General features: G+C 38.5%; 1 protein-coding gene across 1 annotated transcript in view; it reads right to left on the reverse strand.

The window, feature by feature from the left end:
- Positions 1–21,130, reverse strand: part of PHACTR1 (phosphatase and actin regulator 1) — a 294,138-nt gene that overhangs the window by 71,257 nt on the left and 201,751 nt on the right. The gene's annotated exons all lie outside the window — the stretch shown is intronic.

Consider the following 21,130-nt stretch of genomic DNA (forward strand, 5'->3'; position numbering starts at 1 on the left):
TTAGAGACAGCAAAGGGGAAAAAATCCTAAATTAGTGCAGAAGCTGGAGAGGAAAAGGTAAGAAAGAAGGCAACATAAAGGCTCAAACCAAGGAAAGATGTGGCCACAGAATACGGCCGTGGACTGTATCCAGGCTGTAGAAGAGAATGCAAGCCAAGGCTTCTCTGCCGCTTGTTCCAGTGAGGGCAGATCAAGGTGTTTGGGACAGTGCAAAAAATGAGCTGTTTAATAGAGCCTTCTCTTCCCTGGAGGGGTGTTTTCCCCTAAAAAGATGTAAAGGAGGGAAACTCCAAGAGAGTCACTGCAATTTACATCAGATCTGAACAGCTTGAGTTCTGTATTGGCTGCTTGGAGACCACGGTCACTGAGGCAGCAAAACGACAGATAGAAAATACATGTTTCTTTAGCGCAGTAGTAATTAAAACAATGCCCAATTAACCAAAACACCACAAAGGACACGCACACAGGCAAAGAGCTGAAAGCTGGCAGCCTGGGGGCTCAAGGAGTGATGTGAAGGAGTGGCTGTGACTGAACCTGCTCTGTGAGAAACAAGTCTGTGCCTGCCAAAAAAGAGACACAGTCAAGGGCAAATGGCTTCTGCCATATGCTCCTCTATCAGACCCAGCACTGATGCACGCACACACAAATGAACTGGGACTTAGAATCCTCAGCCTGTCCAAGGCAGATTTAAAGCAAAAGAGGCTTGGAAACCCTCTCTACTCCCCTGAAAACAGGAGGGTGCAACCTTTCTTGGTGCTGCTGTGTGTTGTTCCCTCAGGGACACATGTATCTGGTGAATTAGCTAGGCATACACCGGCACACTGTGCTCATTGCAACTTCTTTGCTGCCAGATACTTTGGGCTCAGTATGAACAAGGCCAGCTCTGCTTCACTCTTCTCCAAAGGATAAACACAGGCTTCCCTGGTTTTTAAATTGGTTTTGAACACATATTCTTTGGGACAAAGATGACCAATATGTACAGTCAGAAGCTCCCTGGTCTCCCCAGGGAGAGACACACTGTGAGAACTTCAGTGTGGATCAGAAGGAAAGTCCCTTTGCTGAAGCACAAGACCCCATACCCATTAACCTGCCACATGGTGCAGTTTGACTTTGGAGGTTGTTAAGGTAACAGTCACAGCATTTTCCAGAGTGCTTTTAACCCACCTGAAGAAACGCTTTAGGCACCTCAACTGACTTGCAATGAAATACTGATTTCTAAGTTTCCAATACGCTTTTGAAAACAAAGGCCCAATGATAAAACTCTGGAGTCACACTGCAGACTGCCTCCCAGGCTGCCTTTTCCCTGTGCTGAAAGAGTCTTGGTCTGGTACATCATTTAAAGGTTTTTCCTTTTCCTCCTTAAGAATAGCTGTTCTCAGACCTTCCAAGAAATCCCGAACAAGCTGCTGCTAATTCCTGAACCTTCTCCCACCAAAGAAATTGTTAAAACTCTGACTGAGTTTAAAGAGCAATTTGGTAGCACCCAGCACCTTTTCCAATAGGTTGCAAAAAGCGTAATTTTCTATTGGAATAAGTAGCAAACTGAACCTGCTCTTCAGCGGGAAACAAAGCTGGGTGAATCAGCAGCAAAGCAGCAGTTTCTGCACATAGACAGCAGCACTGCCCACTGCCCAGAGGACAAAGACACAGGCAAATTCTATTTCTGCACCTGACCACACATAGCAAAGTAACAGATCCACGTTTTACACACACATCCACCTGGGTGCCCTGTTTCACCCTCCTGCCCAGTCAAGAGCTGGTTATGCAAGGTAACAGAATTATGACCGATTTCATGGCTAGGAAGTCCCACCACATTATCACAGTACTGGTAAGAAACACAGTAAATTTGCAGACTGGTGTTAAGACTTTTGGGGAATCAGGTGCTAAAAAGGGCTATCAGGACATTCAGAAAAAATGAAGGAGCATCTCTTCCAAACCAGTTACTGAGAAAGACCCTCCAGTAGTAACCAAGACTTTCCAAAGTAGTGGACTATTTCTGCAGTTACAGAATTTCAGAGATAGAATATATATATTTGGAAGACTGTATATATATAGATTTCTTATATACTTCCTATTGTAATCTGCTTGTGTTCAAGAATGAAAACCCACAACCCTGGAGCTGAAGCTCAGACAAAACCAATTTTTTCAGTTTCTAAATCCTTTCTAAGTAGGTACAGGACTTATAGCATTAATTATTTTCCTACTAAGCCAGTTTAATTAATAAGATATTTAGAGGAAGGGCATGCTGGGCTAAGAGCAGCACTGAATGATAACAGATGTTATACTAAGACTATGGAACATGCTGCCTTTCTTCAGCAAATATCTTCCTTCCAAACAAGTGTCATCCATTTAAGTGCATAACCTGCTATGCTACTACTGATCAGATGGGAAAAAAATATAAGCATTTAGATGCAGAACTCATTAGGGTCTAACACCCTGAACAATGAAATGCTTTACTTGGTCTGGATTTCTCTGGCAAAGATTGCCAGTTCTTTTATGAAGGACTTTCTTTTCAAGCAGAAAGGTGGTACAAAATAAATTCATTCACTCTCCACTGAGAAGGAATCCATTCACAGCAGAGCATAAATATAAACCTTTGAATTAATCCTTGATTCATGAGAACCATGTAAATTTTGTGATGGGAAAAAATGAATTATAATTAATATTTAAGAAAAGATGTATTACTTCATTAGTGATTTTCCTTGGTGATCAACCTCATTGTTTTTCATTTGTACAACCTTCCAGGAGATTAGAAATAAGCATTAAGCCCTCTTTATGGGATCTTATGCAAGAAACTAGTTACTGTAACAGATTCATCCACTCTACAAGAAACTCTCAGTTACTAGTTTATAGAAAAAAGCCTATGTGTATTTTATGGTAGAAGTGTACAGATTTTGCCAGTGTGCTCTGCAGTATGCTGTTTCTTTTATGCTTAGATGAAGAAACACTGGGAAATGTTTTTATTAATGTTTCTGAGCTGGTATTTTTGAACTCTTCCCTCAGGAGCAGCACCCCTCTGCTGCTCAAGCAGAGTTTTTCTCTGTGGCAGACCCATTAAGATCTGTAAAGCCTTGACAGGATCAGGAGAAGTTCCTGCCCCTCCATTCTGGAAATCAAACACACTTTTGTCTTTATTCCTTTAATAGGCCGCTGTGCTCCGTGAAGGCAGTGGTTGTGGGCTGCTCCTCCAGCTGAGAAGGTGAAGCTTGCCACTGCCTCTGTGCCAAGTGCCTCTGCTGCTCCATTAACCAGCCAAAGAGGCATTTATGCAGTCACGACACACTGCCTTTCTGTCCTCCCATCCTTCCCTCCAAGTCTAAAACATCTCAGACGAACTATTCCAACCTGCATCTATATGAGACAATAATAAATTAATAGTAAATATTATTATACAAGATAATAATAAAGTTTGTTCCTTTGCAGCAATTGTCATGTTGCTGCTTAACCAAGGGGTGAACTGAATAAACAATTCCTGCCCTTTTCATCTGACAATTGAAACTAAATCCCAGTCTATGCTGGCCAGTTGGATCTTAACCTTGCTTTTTTTCTGAGGTTGTCCTTGCCTTTTGTTTTAAAAAGCACTGGGGGATGCTTTGCAAGAATTCTTCCTTTCAAAGGCCACTATAATTTTCATGATGATTTTAGAAAGCAAAGGTTCTAATAGGATGAAGCTGAGAGCAGAAGCTTTCTGTGTCATCAATTATACTTTCTTTCAATAGGAATCTGCTTTCCTAATAATTCAGATCTGAATAATTAGAAACAAAAAACCCAATTGCTTTGCACAATGTTTAGATAAACAACCATCAATGTTTTCTTTAGATTTATAAGGAAAATGAGATATTCAAATGTGATGGATTTTGTATTAAAAAATGTTACATCGTCTTGAAATTTTCCCAGCTATGTAGACTTTCTTGGCAATTAAATGGAGCAGGACTCAGCTGATACAAATTTTTACAGTGTAGACTTCTGCCTCTGAGTTGGTCACCTTATATATTAAGAACAAGTCTTGGGAATGATTAACCTCAGACTAATGTAAGAATCTAAACAAGATTGAGCTGCACCTTGGAAGTGCCTGTTAGGCTTCGCTGACTATAAAGGAAGCTAAGGGTGAGTAGCTGAGATAAAGATGAATGAAAATGGGGATGAATATATCCTGAAATCAAAATTGACTGAAGAGAGTAGTTTTAAGAAAAGAAATGCTGCTATAGATGAAAGTCTTAGACATCATTGAGGAAAATGTAGATGTGTCAGCTCACGGAGAGCTCCATTAATTTTGGGACTGTTTTAATAGCTGTGGCATGATACCCAGCACTGTTGCTGTAAGCATGGGGTATGACCAATGCCAAAACATATCTTGGTTGAAATAACTGCATTGCTCTGCTCATTGCTAAATATGAATTTTGCCTAGCTTCAAACATGCATAGGTCTCTTGAAGCCTGAGGAAAGTAAAAATATTCCAACAGGTTTCTGAATCTCTGAGATTTAAAGTTCATTGCAGAAGTTTTGAGCATCTAATATCAGCCTAGCTTTTCCTGCAACAGTACCAGCTACAAAATCTAATTCAGACAGATTGCTACCTAGAAAAGATTGGCAGCCTCTTTGTGTCTGTGTCTGCCCATGACATTCCTTGTTGTGACCGTAGCCTAGCACTGCCATTCTATGAGATAAAATAAGCTAACATTAGAAGGAGAAAAATAGGCTGGTATAAAAGATTAAGCTTGATTTTGAGAAGTGTTTAGAAGTACCTCTCCAAATCAGCTGACCAAACAAACCCCCTTCAGCATGTGAATCACTTGGAAAACTTCGGTGGCACATGCTATGAGACAAACTAATAACACAGAAAAACCCCACAGCATTGATGCCACACTAAAGAGTAATTCAAAACACTCTTTAAGCAAACCTGGATCATCATTATAGAAGTGGAAGAGTGATGTACAGACAAGCTGAAACAACTTGGTGTGTCACCTGCTATGCCAGTAGCAAAGCATTAACAGCACCTGTTCTGTGAGCAGGGGCCAACACTCTAGGCTAGGAAATGACCCTTCTAGACTTAAAATTCATTACTGTAATCAAGGCAAATAAAATAACAGGAAAAAGGGGTAAAAATAAAATCAACATCCCCCCCCCCCCGCCGTGATTGATTTTATTTCATTTCCAGTCATGCAAGTAAAACTGTATTTATTTTAGATTATGACTATGTAAAAGCATAGAGAAGATGATGTCAGGGCATCTTGATTCCACTCAAATTCAGAGCAGCTCAATACAATGGTCCATTTCCAGTTAGAAGTACTGGACTGGGAGCATGATAAATCTTAATTTGTGAGAGGTAAGCCTTTGAAATAACACAGTAAAAATATACACATTCCTTTGAGAGCACAGGATCAAATCTAAAATTCCTGGCTACTCACCAGAAGAGTTTAGGAGGTGTAACAGTTGGCACACCTGGAAACTACAGATAAAAATTCCGTCTTCTCTTTCTTACTGATTGAGACAGAAAGTAAAACTAGGGAAGAAGTGAAAGCAGCCTTAAGAAAACTATAGATTTGTACTGACCATTACTACATGTAAATTGCCAGAGGACAGACTTGGGAGGAAAGTGGATGCAAAGTCAGATCTGCAAATACAGAATTGAAGAAGCTAATCAAAATACTGCAAACCACACTAAGTGAGATCACAATACAGTAATACAACTGAGAAATACAGCATACAACCAGAAATTCAGCAAACACAAGGAAAGGCAGAGAAATGATATTTGAACAATTCTACCATGTTACTCTACCATAATTCTTTCTGAACCAAAGAAATCAGAAACCTAATCCAAGAACAGATGGACTGTATTTTTTTCATACAGAAGTACTGAAAAAAATCAATCAAAGAAGGTGTCTTCCCAGGGAAAGAACTACACTTCAAGTTAGATCCAAAGAAACCCAACATAATGGATTTCACAGGCCAATCTGAGCAAGCCTGGCAGAAGATGAATGCATAAAAACAGGAGATAAAACAAGAAATCTTGACAAACATAACAAAAGATGTGTGTTTGAAAAAAAAAAAACCAACCAACTTTAAGAAAGTGGATTTGAAAAGAAAACAAGATTGTAGACACCTTAAGAAAATGTTACCACCCTCAGCTGCCCAGCTAATAAAAAAGCATAATAGAACTCCACTGTGTCGGCGAACTGTGATAATCTATCAAAAGGATTTTGGGAAGACTCGCATATTTATACTTTTTATACATAATTGTTTTTCTAGTCACACTTGAGAAGGCAGGCAGAAATTCAGAAGACAAACCAGAATATTGAAAAAATGAAGAAAATACATTTCTTCTGTTCTTCCCTCTGAATTGCTGCACAGTGTTTTCATGAGTTCCTAGGTACTAAGTACTAGGTCAAGAACTGGAAAGCTGAGTTACCAACAGGTAACTTTTGAGAGCTTAATGAAAAAGAAGACTCTGGGTTGCAATTAAAGAAATTTGCAACAAGGTAACATAGCATATCTTAAAGTATCACTGCAAACACAGTGTGAGTGCAGAGTGGAAAGGCACAACTTGGCACTCAGAGACTTCTTAATTTAGGTATCAAAAACAGTAGTGAGGGGTGGCACTGACTTATTAGAAGGCTTTCATCCAAGCAAGAAACCTGTCAGGCTGGAATAGCCCCTGCTTATGTCCATACTGCTACCAGCACCCTATATAGCTATAGTTATGTTAAAGCTAAATTGATCATAATGATTACCACCACAGTTCTTAATGCAATGAGGTTGTGTCCTAAGCACCAGCAAAAGGCAGCTGATGCAATCCTTATGATAGGAGATCCATTTACATTTTCACAAATGATGGTTTCCCCTACAGGCTTCTGTGTAACAACATGCAGAAGTTGTGGTATCAAAGAAAATGTAGGACCTGTTTCTACAGGTCAAACCTTTGCAACTGGACAAGACGAGTGATGCCTTCTGAAAAAAATACATGGCAATAACAGAAGCAGCTGTACATCCCAAGGAATGGCTGCTTTTTACAAGTGATTCAACTTGCTTTAGGTACCTTGCAGTCCCAGATTTCTGTATGTACAACAGACAAAAACTACGCTAAAAGCAAGTGGGTGAAGGGCTGGGTGAGATATCTGTAAGGTGTTTCCTTTACCCTGAGACAATGGTTCTCAGAATGATGGTACTGCAGTAGGGATCTGAAGTGCCATCTGTAATAGCAGAAATGTCTATTTGCAATATTGCAATATTCTGCAGCATAACAGTTCAAGGGACCTCCCTCAAAGCAAAAACCACGGTGGGCATTGCTTCAATAAGATAATGACTCCTGTGACTCTCTGGAGAGTTCTCTCCATGACATAGTTTATACATGGCATATCACTACCCGGGCAAGCTGCTGCTTTTGGATTTGCTCCTCATCAGACAACACTTCCAGATGGCAAAATACAGAGCACAGTTTACACAAAGAAGTCTAGCAGATGTCAGGAAACTGGATTTTCCAGAATAACTTTCAAAGGTGAAGGAGTCAGCTTTCCTAGGATGGAAAAATGGGGAAAAAAATTGAGATAAAATCAAAACAGTGGCAAGCCGATGATAAGAAGGCAGAAAGAATGCTTGGACAAACCACCTGGAGATGACAACCAAACTACTGGCCAGTATTTGGTCCCCTCATTTGCCATCTGGGAGGATCACCTTGCTGACAGAAAAGAGACCTGAACTCGGTAAGACAAGCAGAACAACTCCTTCTGTAGCAGCAGCCAACTGCTCTGTATTTTTACAGCTTGAGTTCACCTTACAGCTGTAACTTTACAAACGTGTATTGCCTGGTACCCACTGCCAGACAGATGTGTAAATCCAGTATTTTACTCCCTAACAACATCCTATTTTGGCTACATTGAAAAAGCCTACTCTGCTCTATGCTCCTATTTTACCAGAAAGGGATTTGAGATAATTTAAAATACATTCACACATTACTCAAACACTGCTGAAGTAAATTACAGTTTTTACTTACACTGGAATAATTAGTACACCGTAGCCTCCCAAACTGACATATAAAATAGATGGGGACTTGTTTATCTATGTACCCCTACTAAAAATAAATACAAAGCACATCTTGTGACTAAGAAATACCTACTTAAATCTGAAGTGAGCTTAGCACCGTTTTGAGAGAGATGTTATGAATATTTCATATACTTCTCAGAACCCATCACTACTGTTGTACACCCAGAAAATCTTGACTAAGCACACACAAATTAAAAATGCATTTGTTATTGGAATGAACTGGCATCAACCCTTCAACACAGACCTCTGTTAGGAGCCAAACAGGAAATCATTCATTTAATGCTTGATTATAGGAGCGACTGAATCACAAAGCAGCAAACACTTCCTCCAAAATAAGAAGATTCTTGAATTGCAGCTGTCACACCATCCAGCAATTATATTTGGATGATATTTCCAGCTTGTGCAATGGCACTAGCTGGCTGGTATATAATGCTGAAAAAAACTCAAAAATGTCTTTAACGCCAGCGACTTATCTCCCAAAATAGTGCAGTCTGTTTTCTGGCTTGGTAGCTGATAACAGTTCAAGCTGCAGTAAAGGCCCACCATCCAATTTCAGCATGTTTTACAGATTCAGAGTCTTGGTCTGACTTTTTTTTGCTTCTTTGGGGTGAAAAGATAACACTCCCAGATGGAGAGAACCTTTCCATTATATATGGCAGTCCCCTGAAATCAGCAGACTGAAAAAAGACAAGACTGTGATTTCAGTTACAGTAACATGGATGCAGAACAGCTTCATGAGAATTTGGCATGCCCCATCCTACGTGCAGTATGAATGATTCCATTATTTCAATAGGAGATATTTTTAAAAGCCACCAATGATGACATTGTTTTATGTTCCTCTCCAGCAAATGTTGATGTTATCTGAGAAAATAAAGCATTTTTTCCTCGTATGTTATCTTAGTGCTTTTTGTCTGTGTTTGTGCAAAAACAGTCCTGATGCTTGTCTGGGTTGGGGAGACAGGGATAAAGATATGAAACACGTTTAGATGGTAACAGTTTTGAACTGAAGTACTGATATAAGAAGCAAATTTGAAAAATAATAGGCAGGAAGGGCAGTGAAGTGAAGGAGATATGATAATCCTCTGGACATTCCTTACAGTGTAATCACATTATAAATGTAGATAATATTGTTGGTCTCATATTTCAGTATTCCAGTGTAAGAGTCCCTGCTTTTCAGAACCTAATAAACTTTTTCTGTTCATTGTGTAGAAAACCAAACAGAAAATTGGTAGAATCATAGATGATTTAAGTTTAAATGCAATGGTACTGAAGGATAAAGGCCATGGTAAACAAGTCAAATATTTTTCACAGCAGTGCTAATCCTGAAGAGCTTCAGCAGAATTGCAGAGTGAAACTCTTCTTTACAAGGAGCTGTGGAAGTCTTTCTAAGTGAAGTGTCACTTGTAGAACTTTTAAGGGAAATCAATAAAATAGAGAGCAGCTCCAAGTGTCTGCCAAGACCAGACAGTTTTCTTCCTGGAGTTTCTCAGGAAATCTAGTATGAATACAGTGTGACATGTAACCTAGGTAAGATAGAAGAGTGGGAGATGGCAAATGGAAGGTTGCTGTTCTTTAGAGTCTGAAAGTCATCTGGGAATTACAGACCAGTAAACCTGGTTCCTATCCACCAGTCTAGGAACAGTTATATAGAATAAAACTAGAAACTGGGGACCTAGGACAGAAGAGAGATGAGAGAAGAATCATCCTTAGTTTGAGGTCAATGAATGAAGATACTTGTTCCAAGCTGGCATCTTCAGAGTTCCAAAACTCCAATGTTAAGGTCATTGGAAGAATTAAATTGCATTAGATAAGAGTGATTATCCTCTAGTGGAATAACAACATGTAGAAATCAAGAAGGAATGCCCCATACATAAACACAGAGCGATGTAGCACTACCCCGCTGTCTTCTTCACAAAAACACAGTTAAGAAAGGTTGACCACAGGGAGATGAAAAAATTTGCTGAGTGCAGTCAAAACTAAGGCTGACTGCAAAGAGTTATAAGAATTCTTATGATACTAAATGATGTGTGACAAAATTCAACACTCGTAAGAGCAAAAAAGACATTTGGGAAAAGGCAGTTCTAACTCTACACACTTAACAGCCATATTAGTCATTCCCACTCAGGAGATAGTGCTTGGAAACTGTGAAGAATTATCTGAAAACATCATCCTAATGCTTGGGGCAGTAAAAAAAGGCAACAGAAATCTGAAATTACTAGGTAATATATAAGGCCCCTTTTTGCTAGTGTATTAGTCTACAGCTAACACAAGTTTGGGTATCCATCTCCAAAGAGATACATCAGAACTAAAAAAGTTAAGAAAAAATGAAAAAAGAATGACTAAAGGGATGGGGTTTGCAGAGAAATAAATAATAATAGCAAAACTACTTTTTTTTTTTTGTCATCTCCTCCTTTATAGCAAGGTCTTGGTTCCTATGATATTCACAAAAATATATGGTAACTGTCATCTAGGCTGTGTGCTGCATAAACCAGATCACTCCCTTGGAGGAAAATCAAAGCACAAAACAGAATAGACATCAGTACACATATTCTACACATCCTGTGCTGAGAGCTTAGCAAGACAGGGCTTCCTTGGCCTGGCATAGCCCTTCAAAGAGCCCTCACAGCCCTCACGTTTCCAAACCCAGAGACAAGAGGAGACCCACGGCACAAGGGCTTTTGCCCTCTGAATGCATGGGGCAGCCTTTGGCAGCGGTGTGAGCTCCTGCTCTCCTGCAGTGTGGTCACAACTTGTTGCTCCAGGTGGGGGCCATGACCAGCACAGAGAGATGCAGCACCTGCCACTGGCACCACAGGCCATGCCACAGCAAGGAGAGATGTCAACAGAGAACACAAGAGACATCTGCAACACCATGAACTTCACTCATTCACAAAATGCCAGAGATAAAGAGCACCCAACAAAATGGTCAGGGTGCAACTGAAACAAAGGTGCTTTTGCGCACAATGTCTTTTTTCATTGTGGAATTGTCTGCATGAGATATCCATTAAACTAAATTTGGTTGCAACAACACAAAGACTAAATCCACATGGCTTGATTTGGATGCAGCTTTTAGCTTACAAATGTCTGAGTGCTGCAATCTGATTTCTTAAGTCAGGAATCAGATAAATAGATGCTTACCCAGTTTCTTGCATGTAACACAACCACTGAGAACAAGAAAAGATACTGGACTGCCACGGACTTCAGTTTGATCTACTATGTCTGTCCTGGAGTATATTTATTTTTAAAACATGTGTTTAAAGAATCAGGAGGAAACACCCTTGATCCCAACACACAAAACTATACCATTATCTAATTGTCAATAAATGTGCAAAGGCAGTTGATTTGCTTTCGAAAGAAACTTTAATTTTATCTCCTTACCATGCACGTCATGGGATTTTTCTTGCATGACTGAATCAGACCTGTTAAGTAATACAGAGTTCAACATACTGAGATCTAAAATGACAAAAACAGATTCAGGTTTCATAGCCTGTGTAGTACTGGTAGCAAAAGTGGCTTACTAGCTAATGTGTCATCCAGGCTTAGAACTCTTTTTCAACACAGGCTTCAGGAATTTTCGCTCATTAATTTCAGAGAACACTAAGACTTCTTTTACTTTGTTTCTTTAAGTTCTAGGAAGTACAAGAGCGTGTGCTGTAGTTCATGTTGGACAAATCTTAATTGTTATTAATTGCTTTCTGGCAATACAGCATGTGAAGTGACAGCGGAATGTGAACCTGAAATCTGAAATTCTGCCCAGTGTTGGGTTGTGACCTGACTGTAGATGTTTTTTTAACAGAGAATAAAGTTGACTTGTTCTGCAGATTTTGACAAATACTTCACAAAAGAACCACAGAGATAATGCAAATCTCTGCTCCGTGGCAATTACAAGTTTATTCAAAGTTGACACGACCTTGAAATATTTTTCTAAAGATTATCAAAGTGCCATTATGTTGTTACAAATATATTAATTAAAATATTACTGCTGTACCTTCAAATTTCAGATATAAGTCAGGAAAAACCCAGCAATTTAGTGAATAACTCTACCTAAATATTCTTGTTCCAGCTTTACCCTGGGCTTTTTTTACATCAGTAAGATTTGTATGATTTATTTTTGTGAAATTTCACTTGTTTCTGTTGCATAATAGCAATAGATGTCAGTCTATTTCTACCACCATAATTAGTTGCTGTGGAGATGGCTGAAATATCATGAATTATTATAATTGCAAATGAGGAATAAGCAGCAGGAAAAGATGACACTGATAATGTGCAAATATTGCAAGGTTCCTTGGAACTAGTTGACTACCAGATATTTGAATTTGCCATAATAACGAGGAGGCTTACAGAATAAGGGGGTGGTGTACATTTCAGATGAATACACTGTGAAGAAACACGACAGTTACATATGATGGCATCTTAAATTTAGCTTAACATTAAAGCAAAATTATCATACAACCCACACATCTTCTGATTTTGTTACATATAATTTTGCTGAAGGCCTATAGAAAAGCCATTTGTGGTATTCACCTTTATTACTATGAGGCAAAAACACCACAGCAGTAATCCATAAAATCAGTAGGTGTTATCCTGAACTAATCTTCTTTGGCAGATAAATGAAGGAGAAACAGGTGTTCAAGTATCTGCATGAAAAGCAGCTAGAATTATTCCTTTGACATATTTTTTTAAAAGGCAGGAATCATACTCTATCTTCCATTGGAGACTAATGAACCTCTTGGAGGGAGAAAGGACTAAGCAGACAAAAATAAAATTCCTGATATACGTTTTGATGGCAAAAGTCCTTTACATCGTGTTGTCTTTTGTTGCAGGGCTGCCTGGCAGTCCAATTTCACCTCAGAGCTGCATTAAGTGACTGAGCGTAATGATGCTGCCTTCATACAGACACTGTGTGCACTCCCAAAATGACAGCATTATTAAATCTTTGCCTTTTCTGCTTCAGTAGCATGAAGCAATTGTCCTAAATGGAAAAAAAAAAAAAAAATCCCCAAATTATGCTTTTATGAAGAAACAAACTTTTAAAAGCTTGACTGAGCTAAATACTGAGTTAAATACTCTCTTATGTGTTGCTGTTCAGAGCTAAGTTGTTGAATTCTGAAATATGAAGGGAAAGTGAGAAGCATTAAGGGAAAGTGAGAAGCAGCTCTCTGTAAAACAAGATTTCTTACCCTTTCCTAGCATAGCTGAGTGACTGATATCAGAATTATATTCCCAAGATTTCCATGCCATTATTTGGATAGCTTTTAAAACACCAAATCAGTCTCCTGGCATGTTATGAAGATGAAAAAGACAACTTGTGCGGGCTGACCTACAGATGGTTGAGCTTCAGAATATCAGTGTATTTCTACTGATTGAGCAACCAAACACCAAGTGTTTTTGGTATCAACAGAACACCTCAGTTCAAAGACACTGGAATGGATTCTGTGAGGGTGAACTAGCACATTCCATTCTGACCCACCCTGTGTTCAGAGAGGAGTTCTCATCAGCCTCTTAACAAGGCAAAATCTGAATCTTGCTCCTCTGCTACCTTATCCATCCATTGCACTTTTTCAAGGCACTGTTGCTGATGCAAGAGTCTGATAATTGGGCTAATTTAATGTGAAGCCTCTTGCTTTTAAACTCAGCAGTTAATTAAACAAATAAAGATAAAACTGAAAATGCATCTGATTTGGAAATTTTCTTCTTTGTGTTGGTCAAAGTAAAGACTGTACATCTCCCATCCTCTCATAAAGGCTGGGTAGGATGTGCAGTGTCTACCTTTTACTTCTACGTGGCAAATAAAACCATAATACACAGCTTATTACGTAGTAGTTTATTATGCAGTATTATGCACTGATACAGCTCTGAGGGATTATCTTAAATATTTTGGAGCTCAAATAGCCTTTTACATGTTGTTTGTTAGACCTCAAGGAGGAGTCAGGAAAATGTGTCTGCTAATCACAGAACTGTAGAATGGTTTGGATTGGAAGGGACCTTAAAGATCATCTAGTTCCAACTGCCCTGCCATGAGCAGGGACACCTTCCACCAGACCAAGTTGCTCAAAATCCCAGGTAACACTGAAAGAAAATAGTCAGCATTATATGGAGTGGAATTGAACATATTCAGAACAGGTTTACTGCCTTGGCAAGGGATAGAAGAGAAATTAATAATTATGATTTTACATTTAATGACTCCACATTTATTTAGTCAATTGATAGATACGGATATGCTAGCTGACTTCCCCACATCTCAACATATTATAGTGAGCTCTGACTTTCTTTCAAGAAAAACATAAAGGCCTGACTTAGGTAATTAATTATTACAATCACAGAACCAAATCCTGCTCTCATTACCTTTTTAAATCTTCAATGAAATTATTCACTAGAGTTCATGTGCTTACTGTAGATATAAACTGATGCAGCAGGGTGCCCATATTTTTGCATTACTTAATTTACTCTAAACAATAGTGTAAGTTGACAGTTTAAAAAATAAAGAACAAGAACTTCTTCTTTAAAAAAACCCATAAATTTGCTTGTCCTCTTTGAATTTTTTCTTAGTACATAAGAAGGCCTGAAAAGAGATAGAGGGAATCAATAGTTTCACACTGTTGTTTTCATTCCACCTCAGAAATGAAGCTTTTTACCAGCTAAAAAGGTGCTTGTTTACCTCTGGTTTTATTAATGACCTTTTAATGGATTGGAATGATATTTATTGTGTAATGTAATCGGACTTAGTAAATTTGTTCTCTTTCCCCAGAGAGTTAATCTTATGTGTTTGATTGATGCTGTGAAAACCAAACTTTTGTACAGTTTGGGTAACATTTTTTTGCCACTCTTTTCTGGAGAGCACGTAAGTCAGAATAACTGTCTTCCAGAGCAGATAAAAATCAGCAGTTTTTATATGCATGAGAAAATGCAAATGTAAATACATAATAACCTCCATCTTCCCTGTGAATGTAAGAAAATTGAAACAGAAGTCCTCTTCCCATTGAAGGTCACTTTTACCAAGGATCAGACACCAGAGCTCAAAGGAAAATCTATGATGCATTTGATTTCACACATTCTTTATAAAGAAGAGACTTTTTTTTTTCAAGTGACTTTTTGATTGTGTTCTACTCTATCCCTTTCTTTGGGCCTAACATTGCAAGAAGAGCAATCACAGTAACATAAGCATTAGGTACAGGCTCTGACAACCAAATCAAACTTAAAAAAAAAAATCAATTGACACATTAAAATTGCTTTTGGTATTATCTGTCATCAGAAGCACAGTAATACATCCTGAGCCTATATAAACAGATTACTCAGCCACCCCTGAAGTGCAGCCAGTACTGGGGTGGGAAGCAATAACTGCAATGTGCTAGCAAATACAGCACCACAGCTCTCGATGGAAGGAAAAAAAACATTGTCAGTTGAAATTTCAGGGGCAAAGTACAAATGGGGAAGGCTGAAATAATTGCCCCAGGTGGAACTTGCTCCAAAGGCTAAGTTAGTGTTCCTGTTTTTGAGGAAATTTATAAATTATCTTCATTGACTTGACTGGTTCTTAATGCCTGCCTTCCTCGGGAACATAACCCTTAGGAGAATGATTTTTCTTAGTTCATAGTTTAACTTAGAGAGTACAGTGGATCCTGTAGCCAGTCACTAACACTTTCCAGAGCTCTGCTGGTTTCCCTAGAAAGAATGTAAATCCCAAGGGAAAAAGAAATACTGAGAACCTAGCCTTCACTATGCAGTAACAGCAAACCCTTTCAGAGACGCACAGACCCTACATTATAATATCCCTGTGCTGAATTGGGGACCATGCCCCTCCTCCCTATGGCTCAGACCTGAACAAAACCAGTCTAGGACTGGACACGTACACTGATAGCAGCTGCAAAGGAAGTTTCTACTCTCATGATGTGCAAAGGTTAAGTGCACAGAATAGATACTAGAAGTTGGGGGAAAAAAAGGACCAGTTCTGGCTTAGATATTTTTAAGAGCTTTCTAAAATAAAAGCTGTATATGAATTTTGATGGAGAAAAGAGATGAGGAAAGCCTGTCTGGTGAAATCTTGATTATTTATGAATTTGCCCTTGATAGAATTCATCAGCTTATCATGCTTGGAAAGCAAATGTCTTGATAATGCAAGAAAGTTTTCTGAGCTTTTCCCAAAGTGTGTGTGTAGGAAAATATGATAAGAGTTCAACTTTCTAGAAACTATGAATAAATAAATATATAAATATGGGAATTTTCCTTCTGGCCAATTTTGCTAATCAACTGTTTTGCTTTGCAAAACATACTGCTATAGTCCTTTAAACGTATCCTCATATCCACATGGAACCATGTACTGTAGCTTTACTCGAAGTGAGTAAGGAAGAGCACCAGCATCAGTGGGAGTTCATTGACTGTGGGCTAATTTTTTATAAGAGAAACATGAGTTTGCTTATTTTGCAGGGTGAAAAAGGACTATGAAAGGGTTGCTCATTAACTAAATCATAAAGGTATGACATAGCGTCAGCCTTTCTTTTACCACCAGCACTGGTAGACTTTTAACCACACTCCCTAGAGTGGATAGGTGATGTTTTTCACAGTATCACAGTAGTTACATGGCTCTTAAAAAATTAGAATTATTTAAACATTTTGCTGAAGAATACTTCCTCAAGCCAGTTTTTATGAATAAAATAAAATACTTCCTTTAAGCTGTAAAATCCTGCAGCTTTGGAACCTGACAAGAGGATGAGTCTGTCTTAAAGGCTGATTGTGTCCAAACAAAATTATCAAATCCCAGGTGAGCTAGGATCTTCTTACCAGGAAGACCACACTGAAGAAGAATCATTGCTTCTTTTCTCTTTGCTGATTTTTTTTCAGGAAGGTGTTCCTTTCTCATTTTTTGATTATTTTCTTCTCCTTCAGTCCCTGAAAATACTCAGTAACTACATACAGTTGGACTGGAGAAGAGGGAAGGAAATTGCCTTGCCAGGCTGATAAAAAGTAGTTGCTTATTAGCTTTCTTAAATCTAGGCTTGAGTACTCTGTTTTTGTTTGTTTTTTTTCCCCCCCAGACTCCCCAGTTTTTGTAAAGTTCTATGGGGTTGTTTTGCTGGACTCATAAATTACAGCACAACCCAATTCTCTTACTCTGTGAGGTGCTGCTCTGTAATTAATAAATCATTTGAATTTCAACAGCAGCTTCTGTCAAGGAAGATCAAAGAGCCCAAATATTAGTGTCTTAACAGCCTCTCTCTCACATACTATTCCTATGGGAAATCTAAGGCAAACTCCACATCTGTGCTTGATCCACAGAGGAAGCTCCCTCACCACCCTGTAGCAGCTAATGCCAGAAGATGAAGAAGCCTCCTTCCTACCCCATAGATCTTGTAGGATGGAGAGATATTGCTCTCTGCGCAATAGACCTCGTGGCAATAAGCGCCAGGATGACAACACGATACGTCTGCCCCCCACAAAGCCCTCTGTTCCTTAGAAAGCGGGAATACAACTCATATTTTTACTACTACTCCCAGCTGATAATCTAAGTTGTGACTCCCATAATTTCCTGTACTGCTTGTACAAGGAACTGCTTTTGCTGGTGGAGTGGTTACCATCATTATCTGATCACTTTGTTGGTTAGATCCATAAACCTGGCCAGTAACTAAAAAATCAAAGGACCTACATCTCCAACTAAACTAGTTCCATACACACCCCAGAAACTATGGGTTTGCAGGAGTTACTCTTTTGAAATGAAAGCACTGTTTCATTTGAAATTATTGAACTTTGGTAAGTAAAAATATCAGGCTCATTCTGAAAATATTACAAATGCCATCTCTAAATGTACAAGTAAAACACAAATCTTGCTGGGAAAACTGAAACACAATATTTTTCACATGAGTACTCATTTAAGGGAGGAAAATAAGCCTTTAGCCTTAATAAGTTCTGTTGCAGCTAGCTGAAAACTATCATCTTCCCTATAGACTTTAACATTTGTGATGACTTTGCTTTCTCCAGTAGAATTTAAATGAGGAAGAAATGGCTTCGACATAAATAAATAAAAAGTTTAAAATGTCGAAGAAGCTCTTATCATCAAAGACAGTTGATTTAAGAAATACCTTAGCAAGCCACTTTTTAATTAGAAATATTAACCTTTCTGCTTGGAAATAAGCAAGCATATTACAGTGATGCCCTCAGATAGGTTTGTGATGAGAGGTTCGCTTAAGAGGAGCCCAGTTTAAATGAGACAAGAGATAAGGTATTGTCATAATACAAATTTCTTTCCTTCAGGATTACATTGCCTTCATCTAACATTTTTATTTAAAAAGACCCTGTCACGTATCTCTGTCTGAGTATGAATGCTCAGGGCAAATGCTCCCACAGAGTAATTTACTACTGAATTTAAGGAACCGAATAATGACAGATTTTATTAGTCCAGCAGAACAACCTTTAGACAGGTTTAGTTACCTGAACTCTGTTCATCAAGGACATTTTGTAAAGTGGTAGAAGGTCAAACTCCTTAAAGGCAACCTCCTTTCACTGGGAAGAAAGCATTGATTATTTCCCTGTCTGTAGCACTATTGTTGGGGTGGTTAACAGAAATACTCTGAAGCATTATAACTGTGTTCAACTGGACAAGGATCCAAGTCCACCAAGACAAAAATAACTAAGCCCAGCTTTCACCTGACATCACCTATGATTTTTTCACTTAGAAACAGCAGACCTTGCTGATTATTAGCTATAGCCCTTGCCTTACTTCAGTACTGATTAATAAAAATATCTTAAACTTATTATAAACTTAAATATATGCTATTTTGAATAAATTTATTATTATTTTTCCTGATGGAACGAAGCCACACAGCTCACATCAGCATAACTGTTGCAATCCCTTTTTCTGTTGAAATAAAAGAATTCAGGAAAACAGAATGTTTTGAAATCCAGAGAGAATGTTTCCTAAAATTCTTACCAAAACATCTCTGGGACAAAGGCATTTAAGGGCTTGGGAACTTGTTTTCACATTTTAAATAAAAATGGCTTCTTTCAGTTAAACAGCATAGCATTTATCTTCTGGACTGAGGTGTGTATATCTGCACTAAAATTTGGACAACAGGGAAAGGGCACTGAAGAGAACAAAAATAACCTGAAACTTCGTCAGCCAGGTTAAGTGTGTCTGAAGTTTTAGACTACCTTTATACAAAGATGTTCCTTTTGCTTTTCCAGTGCTTTTTTGCTCCAGGATATTGTTGTGGTACAGGCACAGAGAGGAAAGAAGTGACTAAATCTTACATGGTTGTGTTGGTGTAGCAAATGAAGCCTCATAATCTGCTCCATGCCCCATATTGGGAACATGCTGTTAAGAAAGTGGAGGGAAGCTCCATTCCATACTCTTGAGGGTCTCAGAGAAGTATCTGGAAGATGAACAGTGCTGATTACAGCAAAGCTTGGTAAAGTACTGGTGTCTCTGAAACTGGATCATGATGACCTGGTACCTGGAGCTGTAAGTTTGAATCTCCAATCCCTGCACCGGGAATTTGCACCCTGTAGCCCTGAAAAGGCTAGCAAATTTGCTTATGAGCAACCTAACATCATATTCTGAGTAGAAATGTGTTCCAACATAAAGCACAATGCACTGGTGATCCCGCCCATTCGGATCACAGATTTGATGATTTACTAGAAATACTACTAGACTTACACTTTTTCAAATGTTTTCCATGGGTCTTGAGGAAAACAGGATTAAATAGGGATGAGAGAGAGGTAGCTACTGACAAATCTGCTTTAGAGGCAAGCTGTACTTTTATGAGACTGTACATACACGTGAAACCCCCCCCCCCCCCACCTTGGTATGCCTTCCTGAAACAATCTGTCTTTAACATGTGTCAAACAGCTAAGCAAGCATTACATAAAAAGATGTTGGCAGACTGCTTTTTTTTTTTTCCCTGTAAACTTTTGCCACATAATATTAAATACAATTATAAAGCATTCGCCAGATTAAATGTTAAAGAGGTCTAATGCTCCATCTCTTACTTCTGGCAATGAAGAGCTTAATCTAATTAAAGCCTTGAGCTGAATGTGTCTGCTGGTTCTAATCCTCAGCAGTTTTATTGTTAGGTTATGCAATCCTAATTAAAGATAATTTTAGACAACAGGAAATTTTAATGAGAGAAAAATATACACAGTGTCCTTGTGGGTCTATTTAAGAATTATTTTTAAGGTTTATTTTTAGCCAATCGTTTTCCATATATATGATACAACTACATTCCCTCAGAGAAATCTCATTTTAATATTTGCTACTGTAGTGCTGTCACTGTGTGTTTGCAATTTGAATGCTACTACCTAAAATCAAGACTTACTTCAGTGCTGTTCAGTACATAAAAAATACAGTGATATAACACACAGTCTGTGTGTTCTTGATTCTAGAGTTCAACTTAAAAGGTCTTAATTTTCAAAAGGTATTAAATATCTACAGAGTCTGATAACATTCTCTGATAAGCCTCACAAAATATGAGTGCTGAAAAACACTGTTTCAGAAAACCTACACCACAACACTCCAGAGAAAATACATTTCAGTTTTATTTTTAGGATGTGAAGAAAAATGTCATGGAAAAATGTCATCCAAAGCTAGCTCTCAACACCATGCTCTCCCTGTGGGGTGCTGCAGAAACAGTAATTTTGGTAAGAGTGACAGAATTATTGTAACTGTCAGGGAAACACTTTAGTCCCCTACAGATGCCTTAGGGCACTCAGGAAGACCTAGCTCTTTGCCTGCAATGATCTAAGACCACAGTCAGAACAGAACCAAAGGAAATGAAGCAGGAGATGTGTATTTTCTCTTCCAGTCTAGCAGCTTTTTATTTATAAACTAAACAGGAGTTAAAAAAAAGTACTGATGAAAGTTGAGCTTGATGTTATTATTCTGTGAATGACAATCTCAGCTGGAGATATGGATCTACCAAAAGATCTTCTAGATGGCTGTAGCAGGAAGCAAGGGGGGGAATACTTGCCTAGTTTTATTGTCCATTGTGGTGAGTGCATTATTGCCCAGCAAAGTAGCTGCAGGGGCTGTGTCCTACTGTTTGAATTCAAAACACAGGAGTTACTGGCCTTAAGGGGGTGAAAGTGCTCTAAGAAGACAAAA

Source organism: Poecile atricapillus, chromosome 2, assembly GCF_030490865.1.
Source record: "Poecile atricapillus isolate bPoeAtr1 chromosome 2, bPoeAtr1.hap1, whole genome shotgun sequence".
NCBI classification, from domain to species: Eukaryota; Metazoa; Chordata; class Aves; order Passeriformes; family Paridae; genus Poecile; species Poecile atricapillus.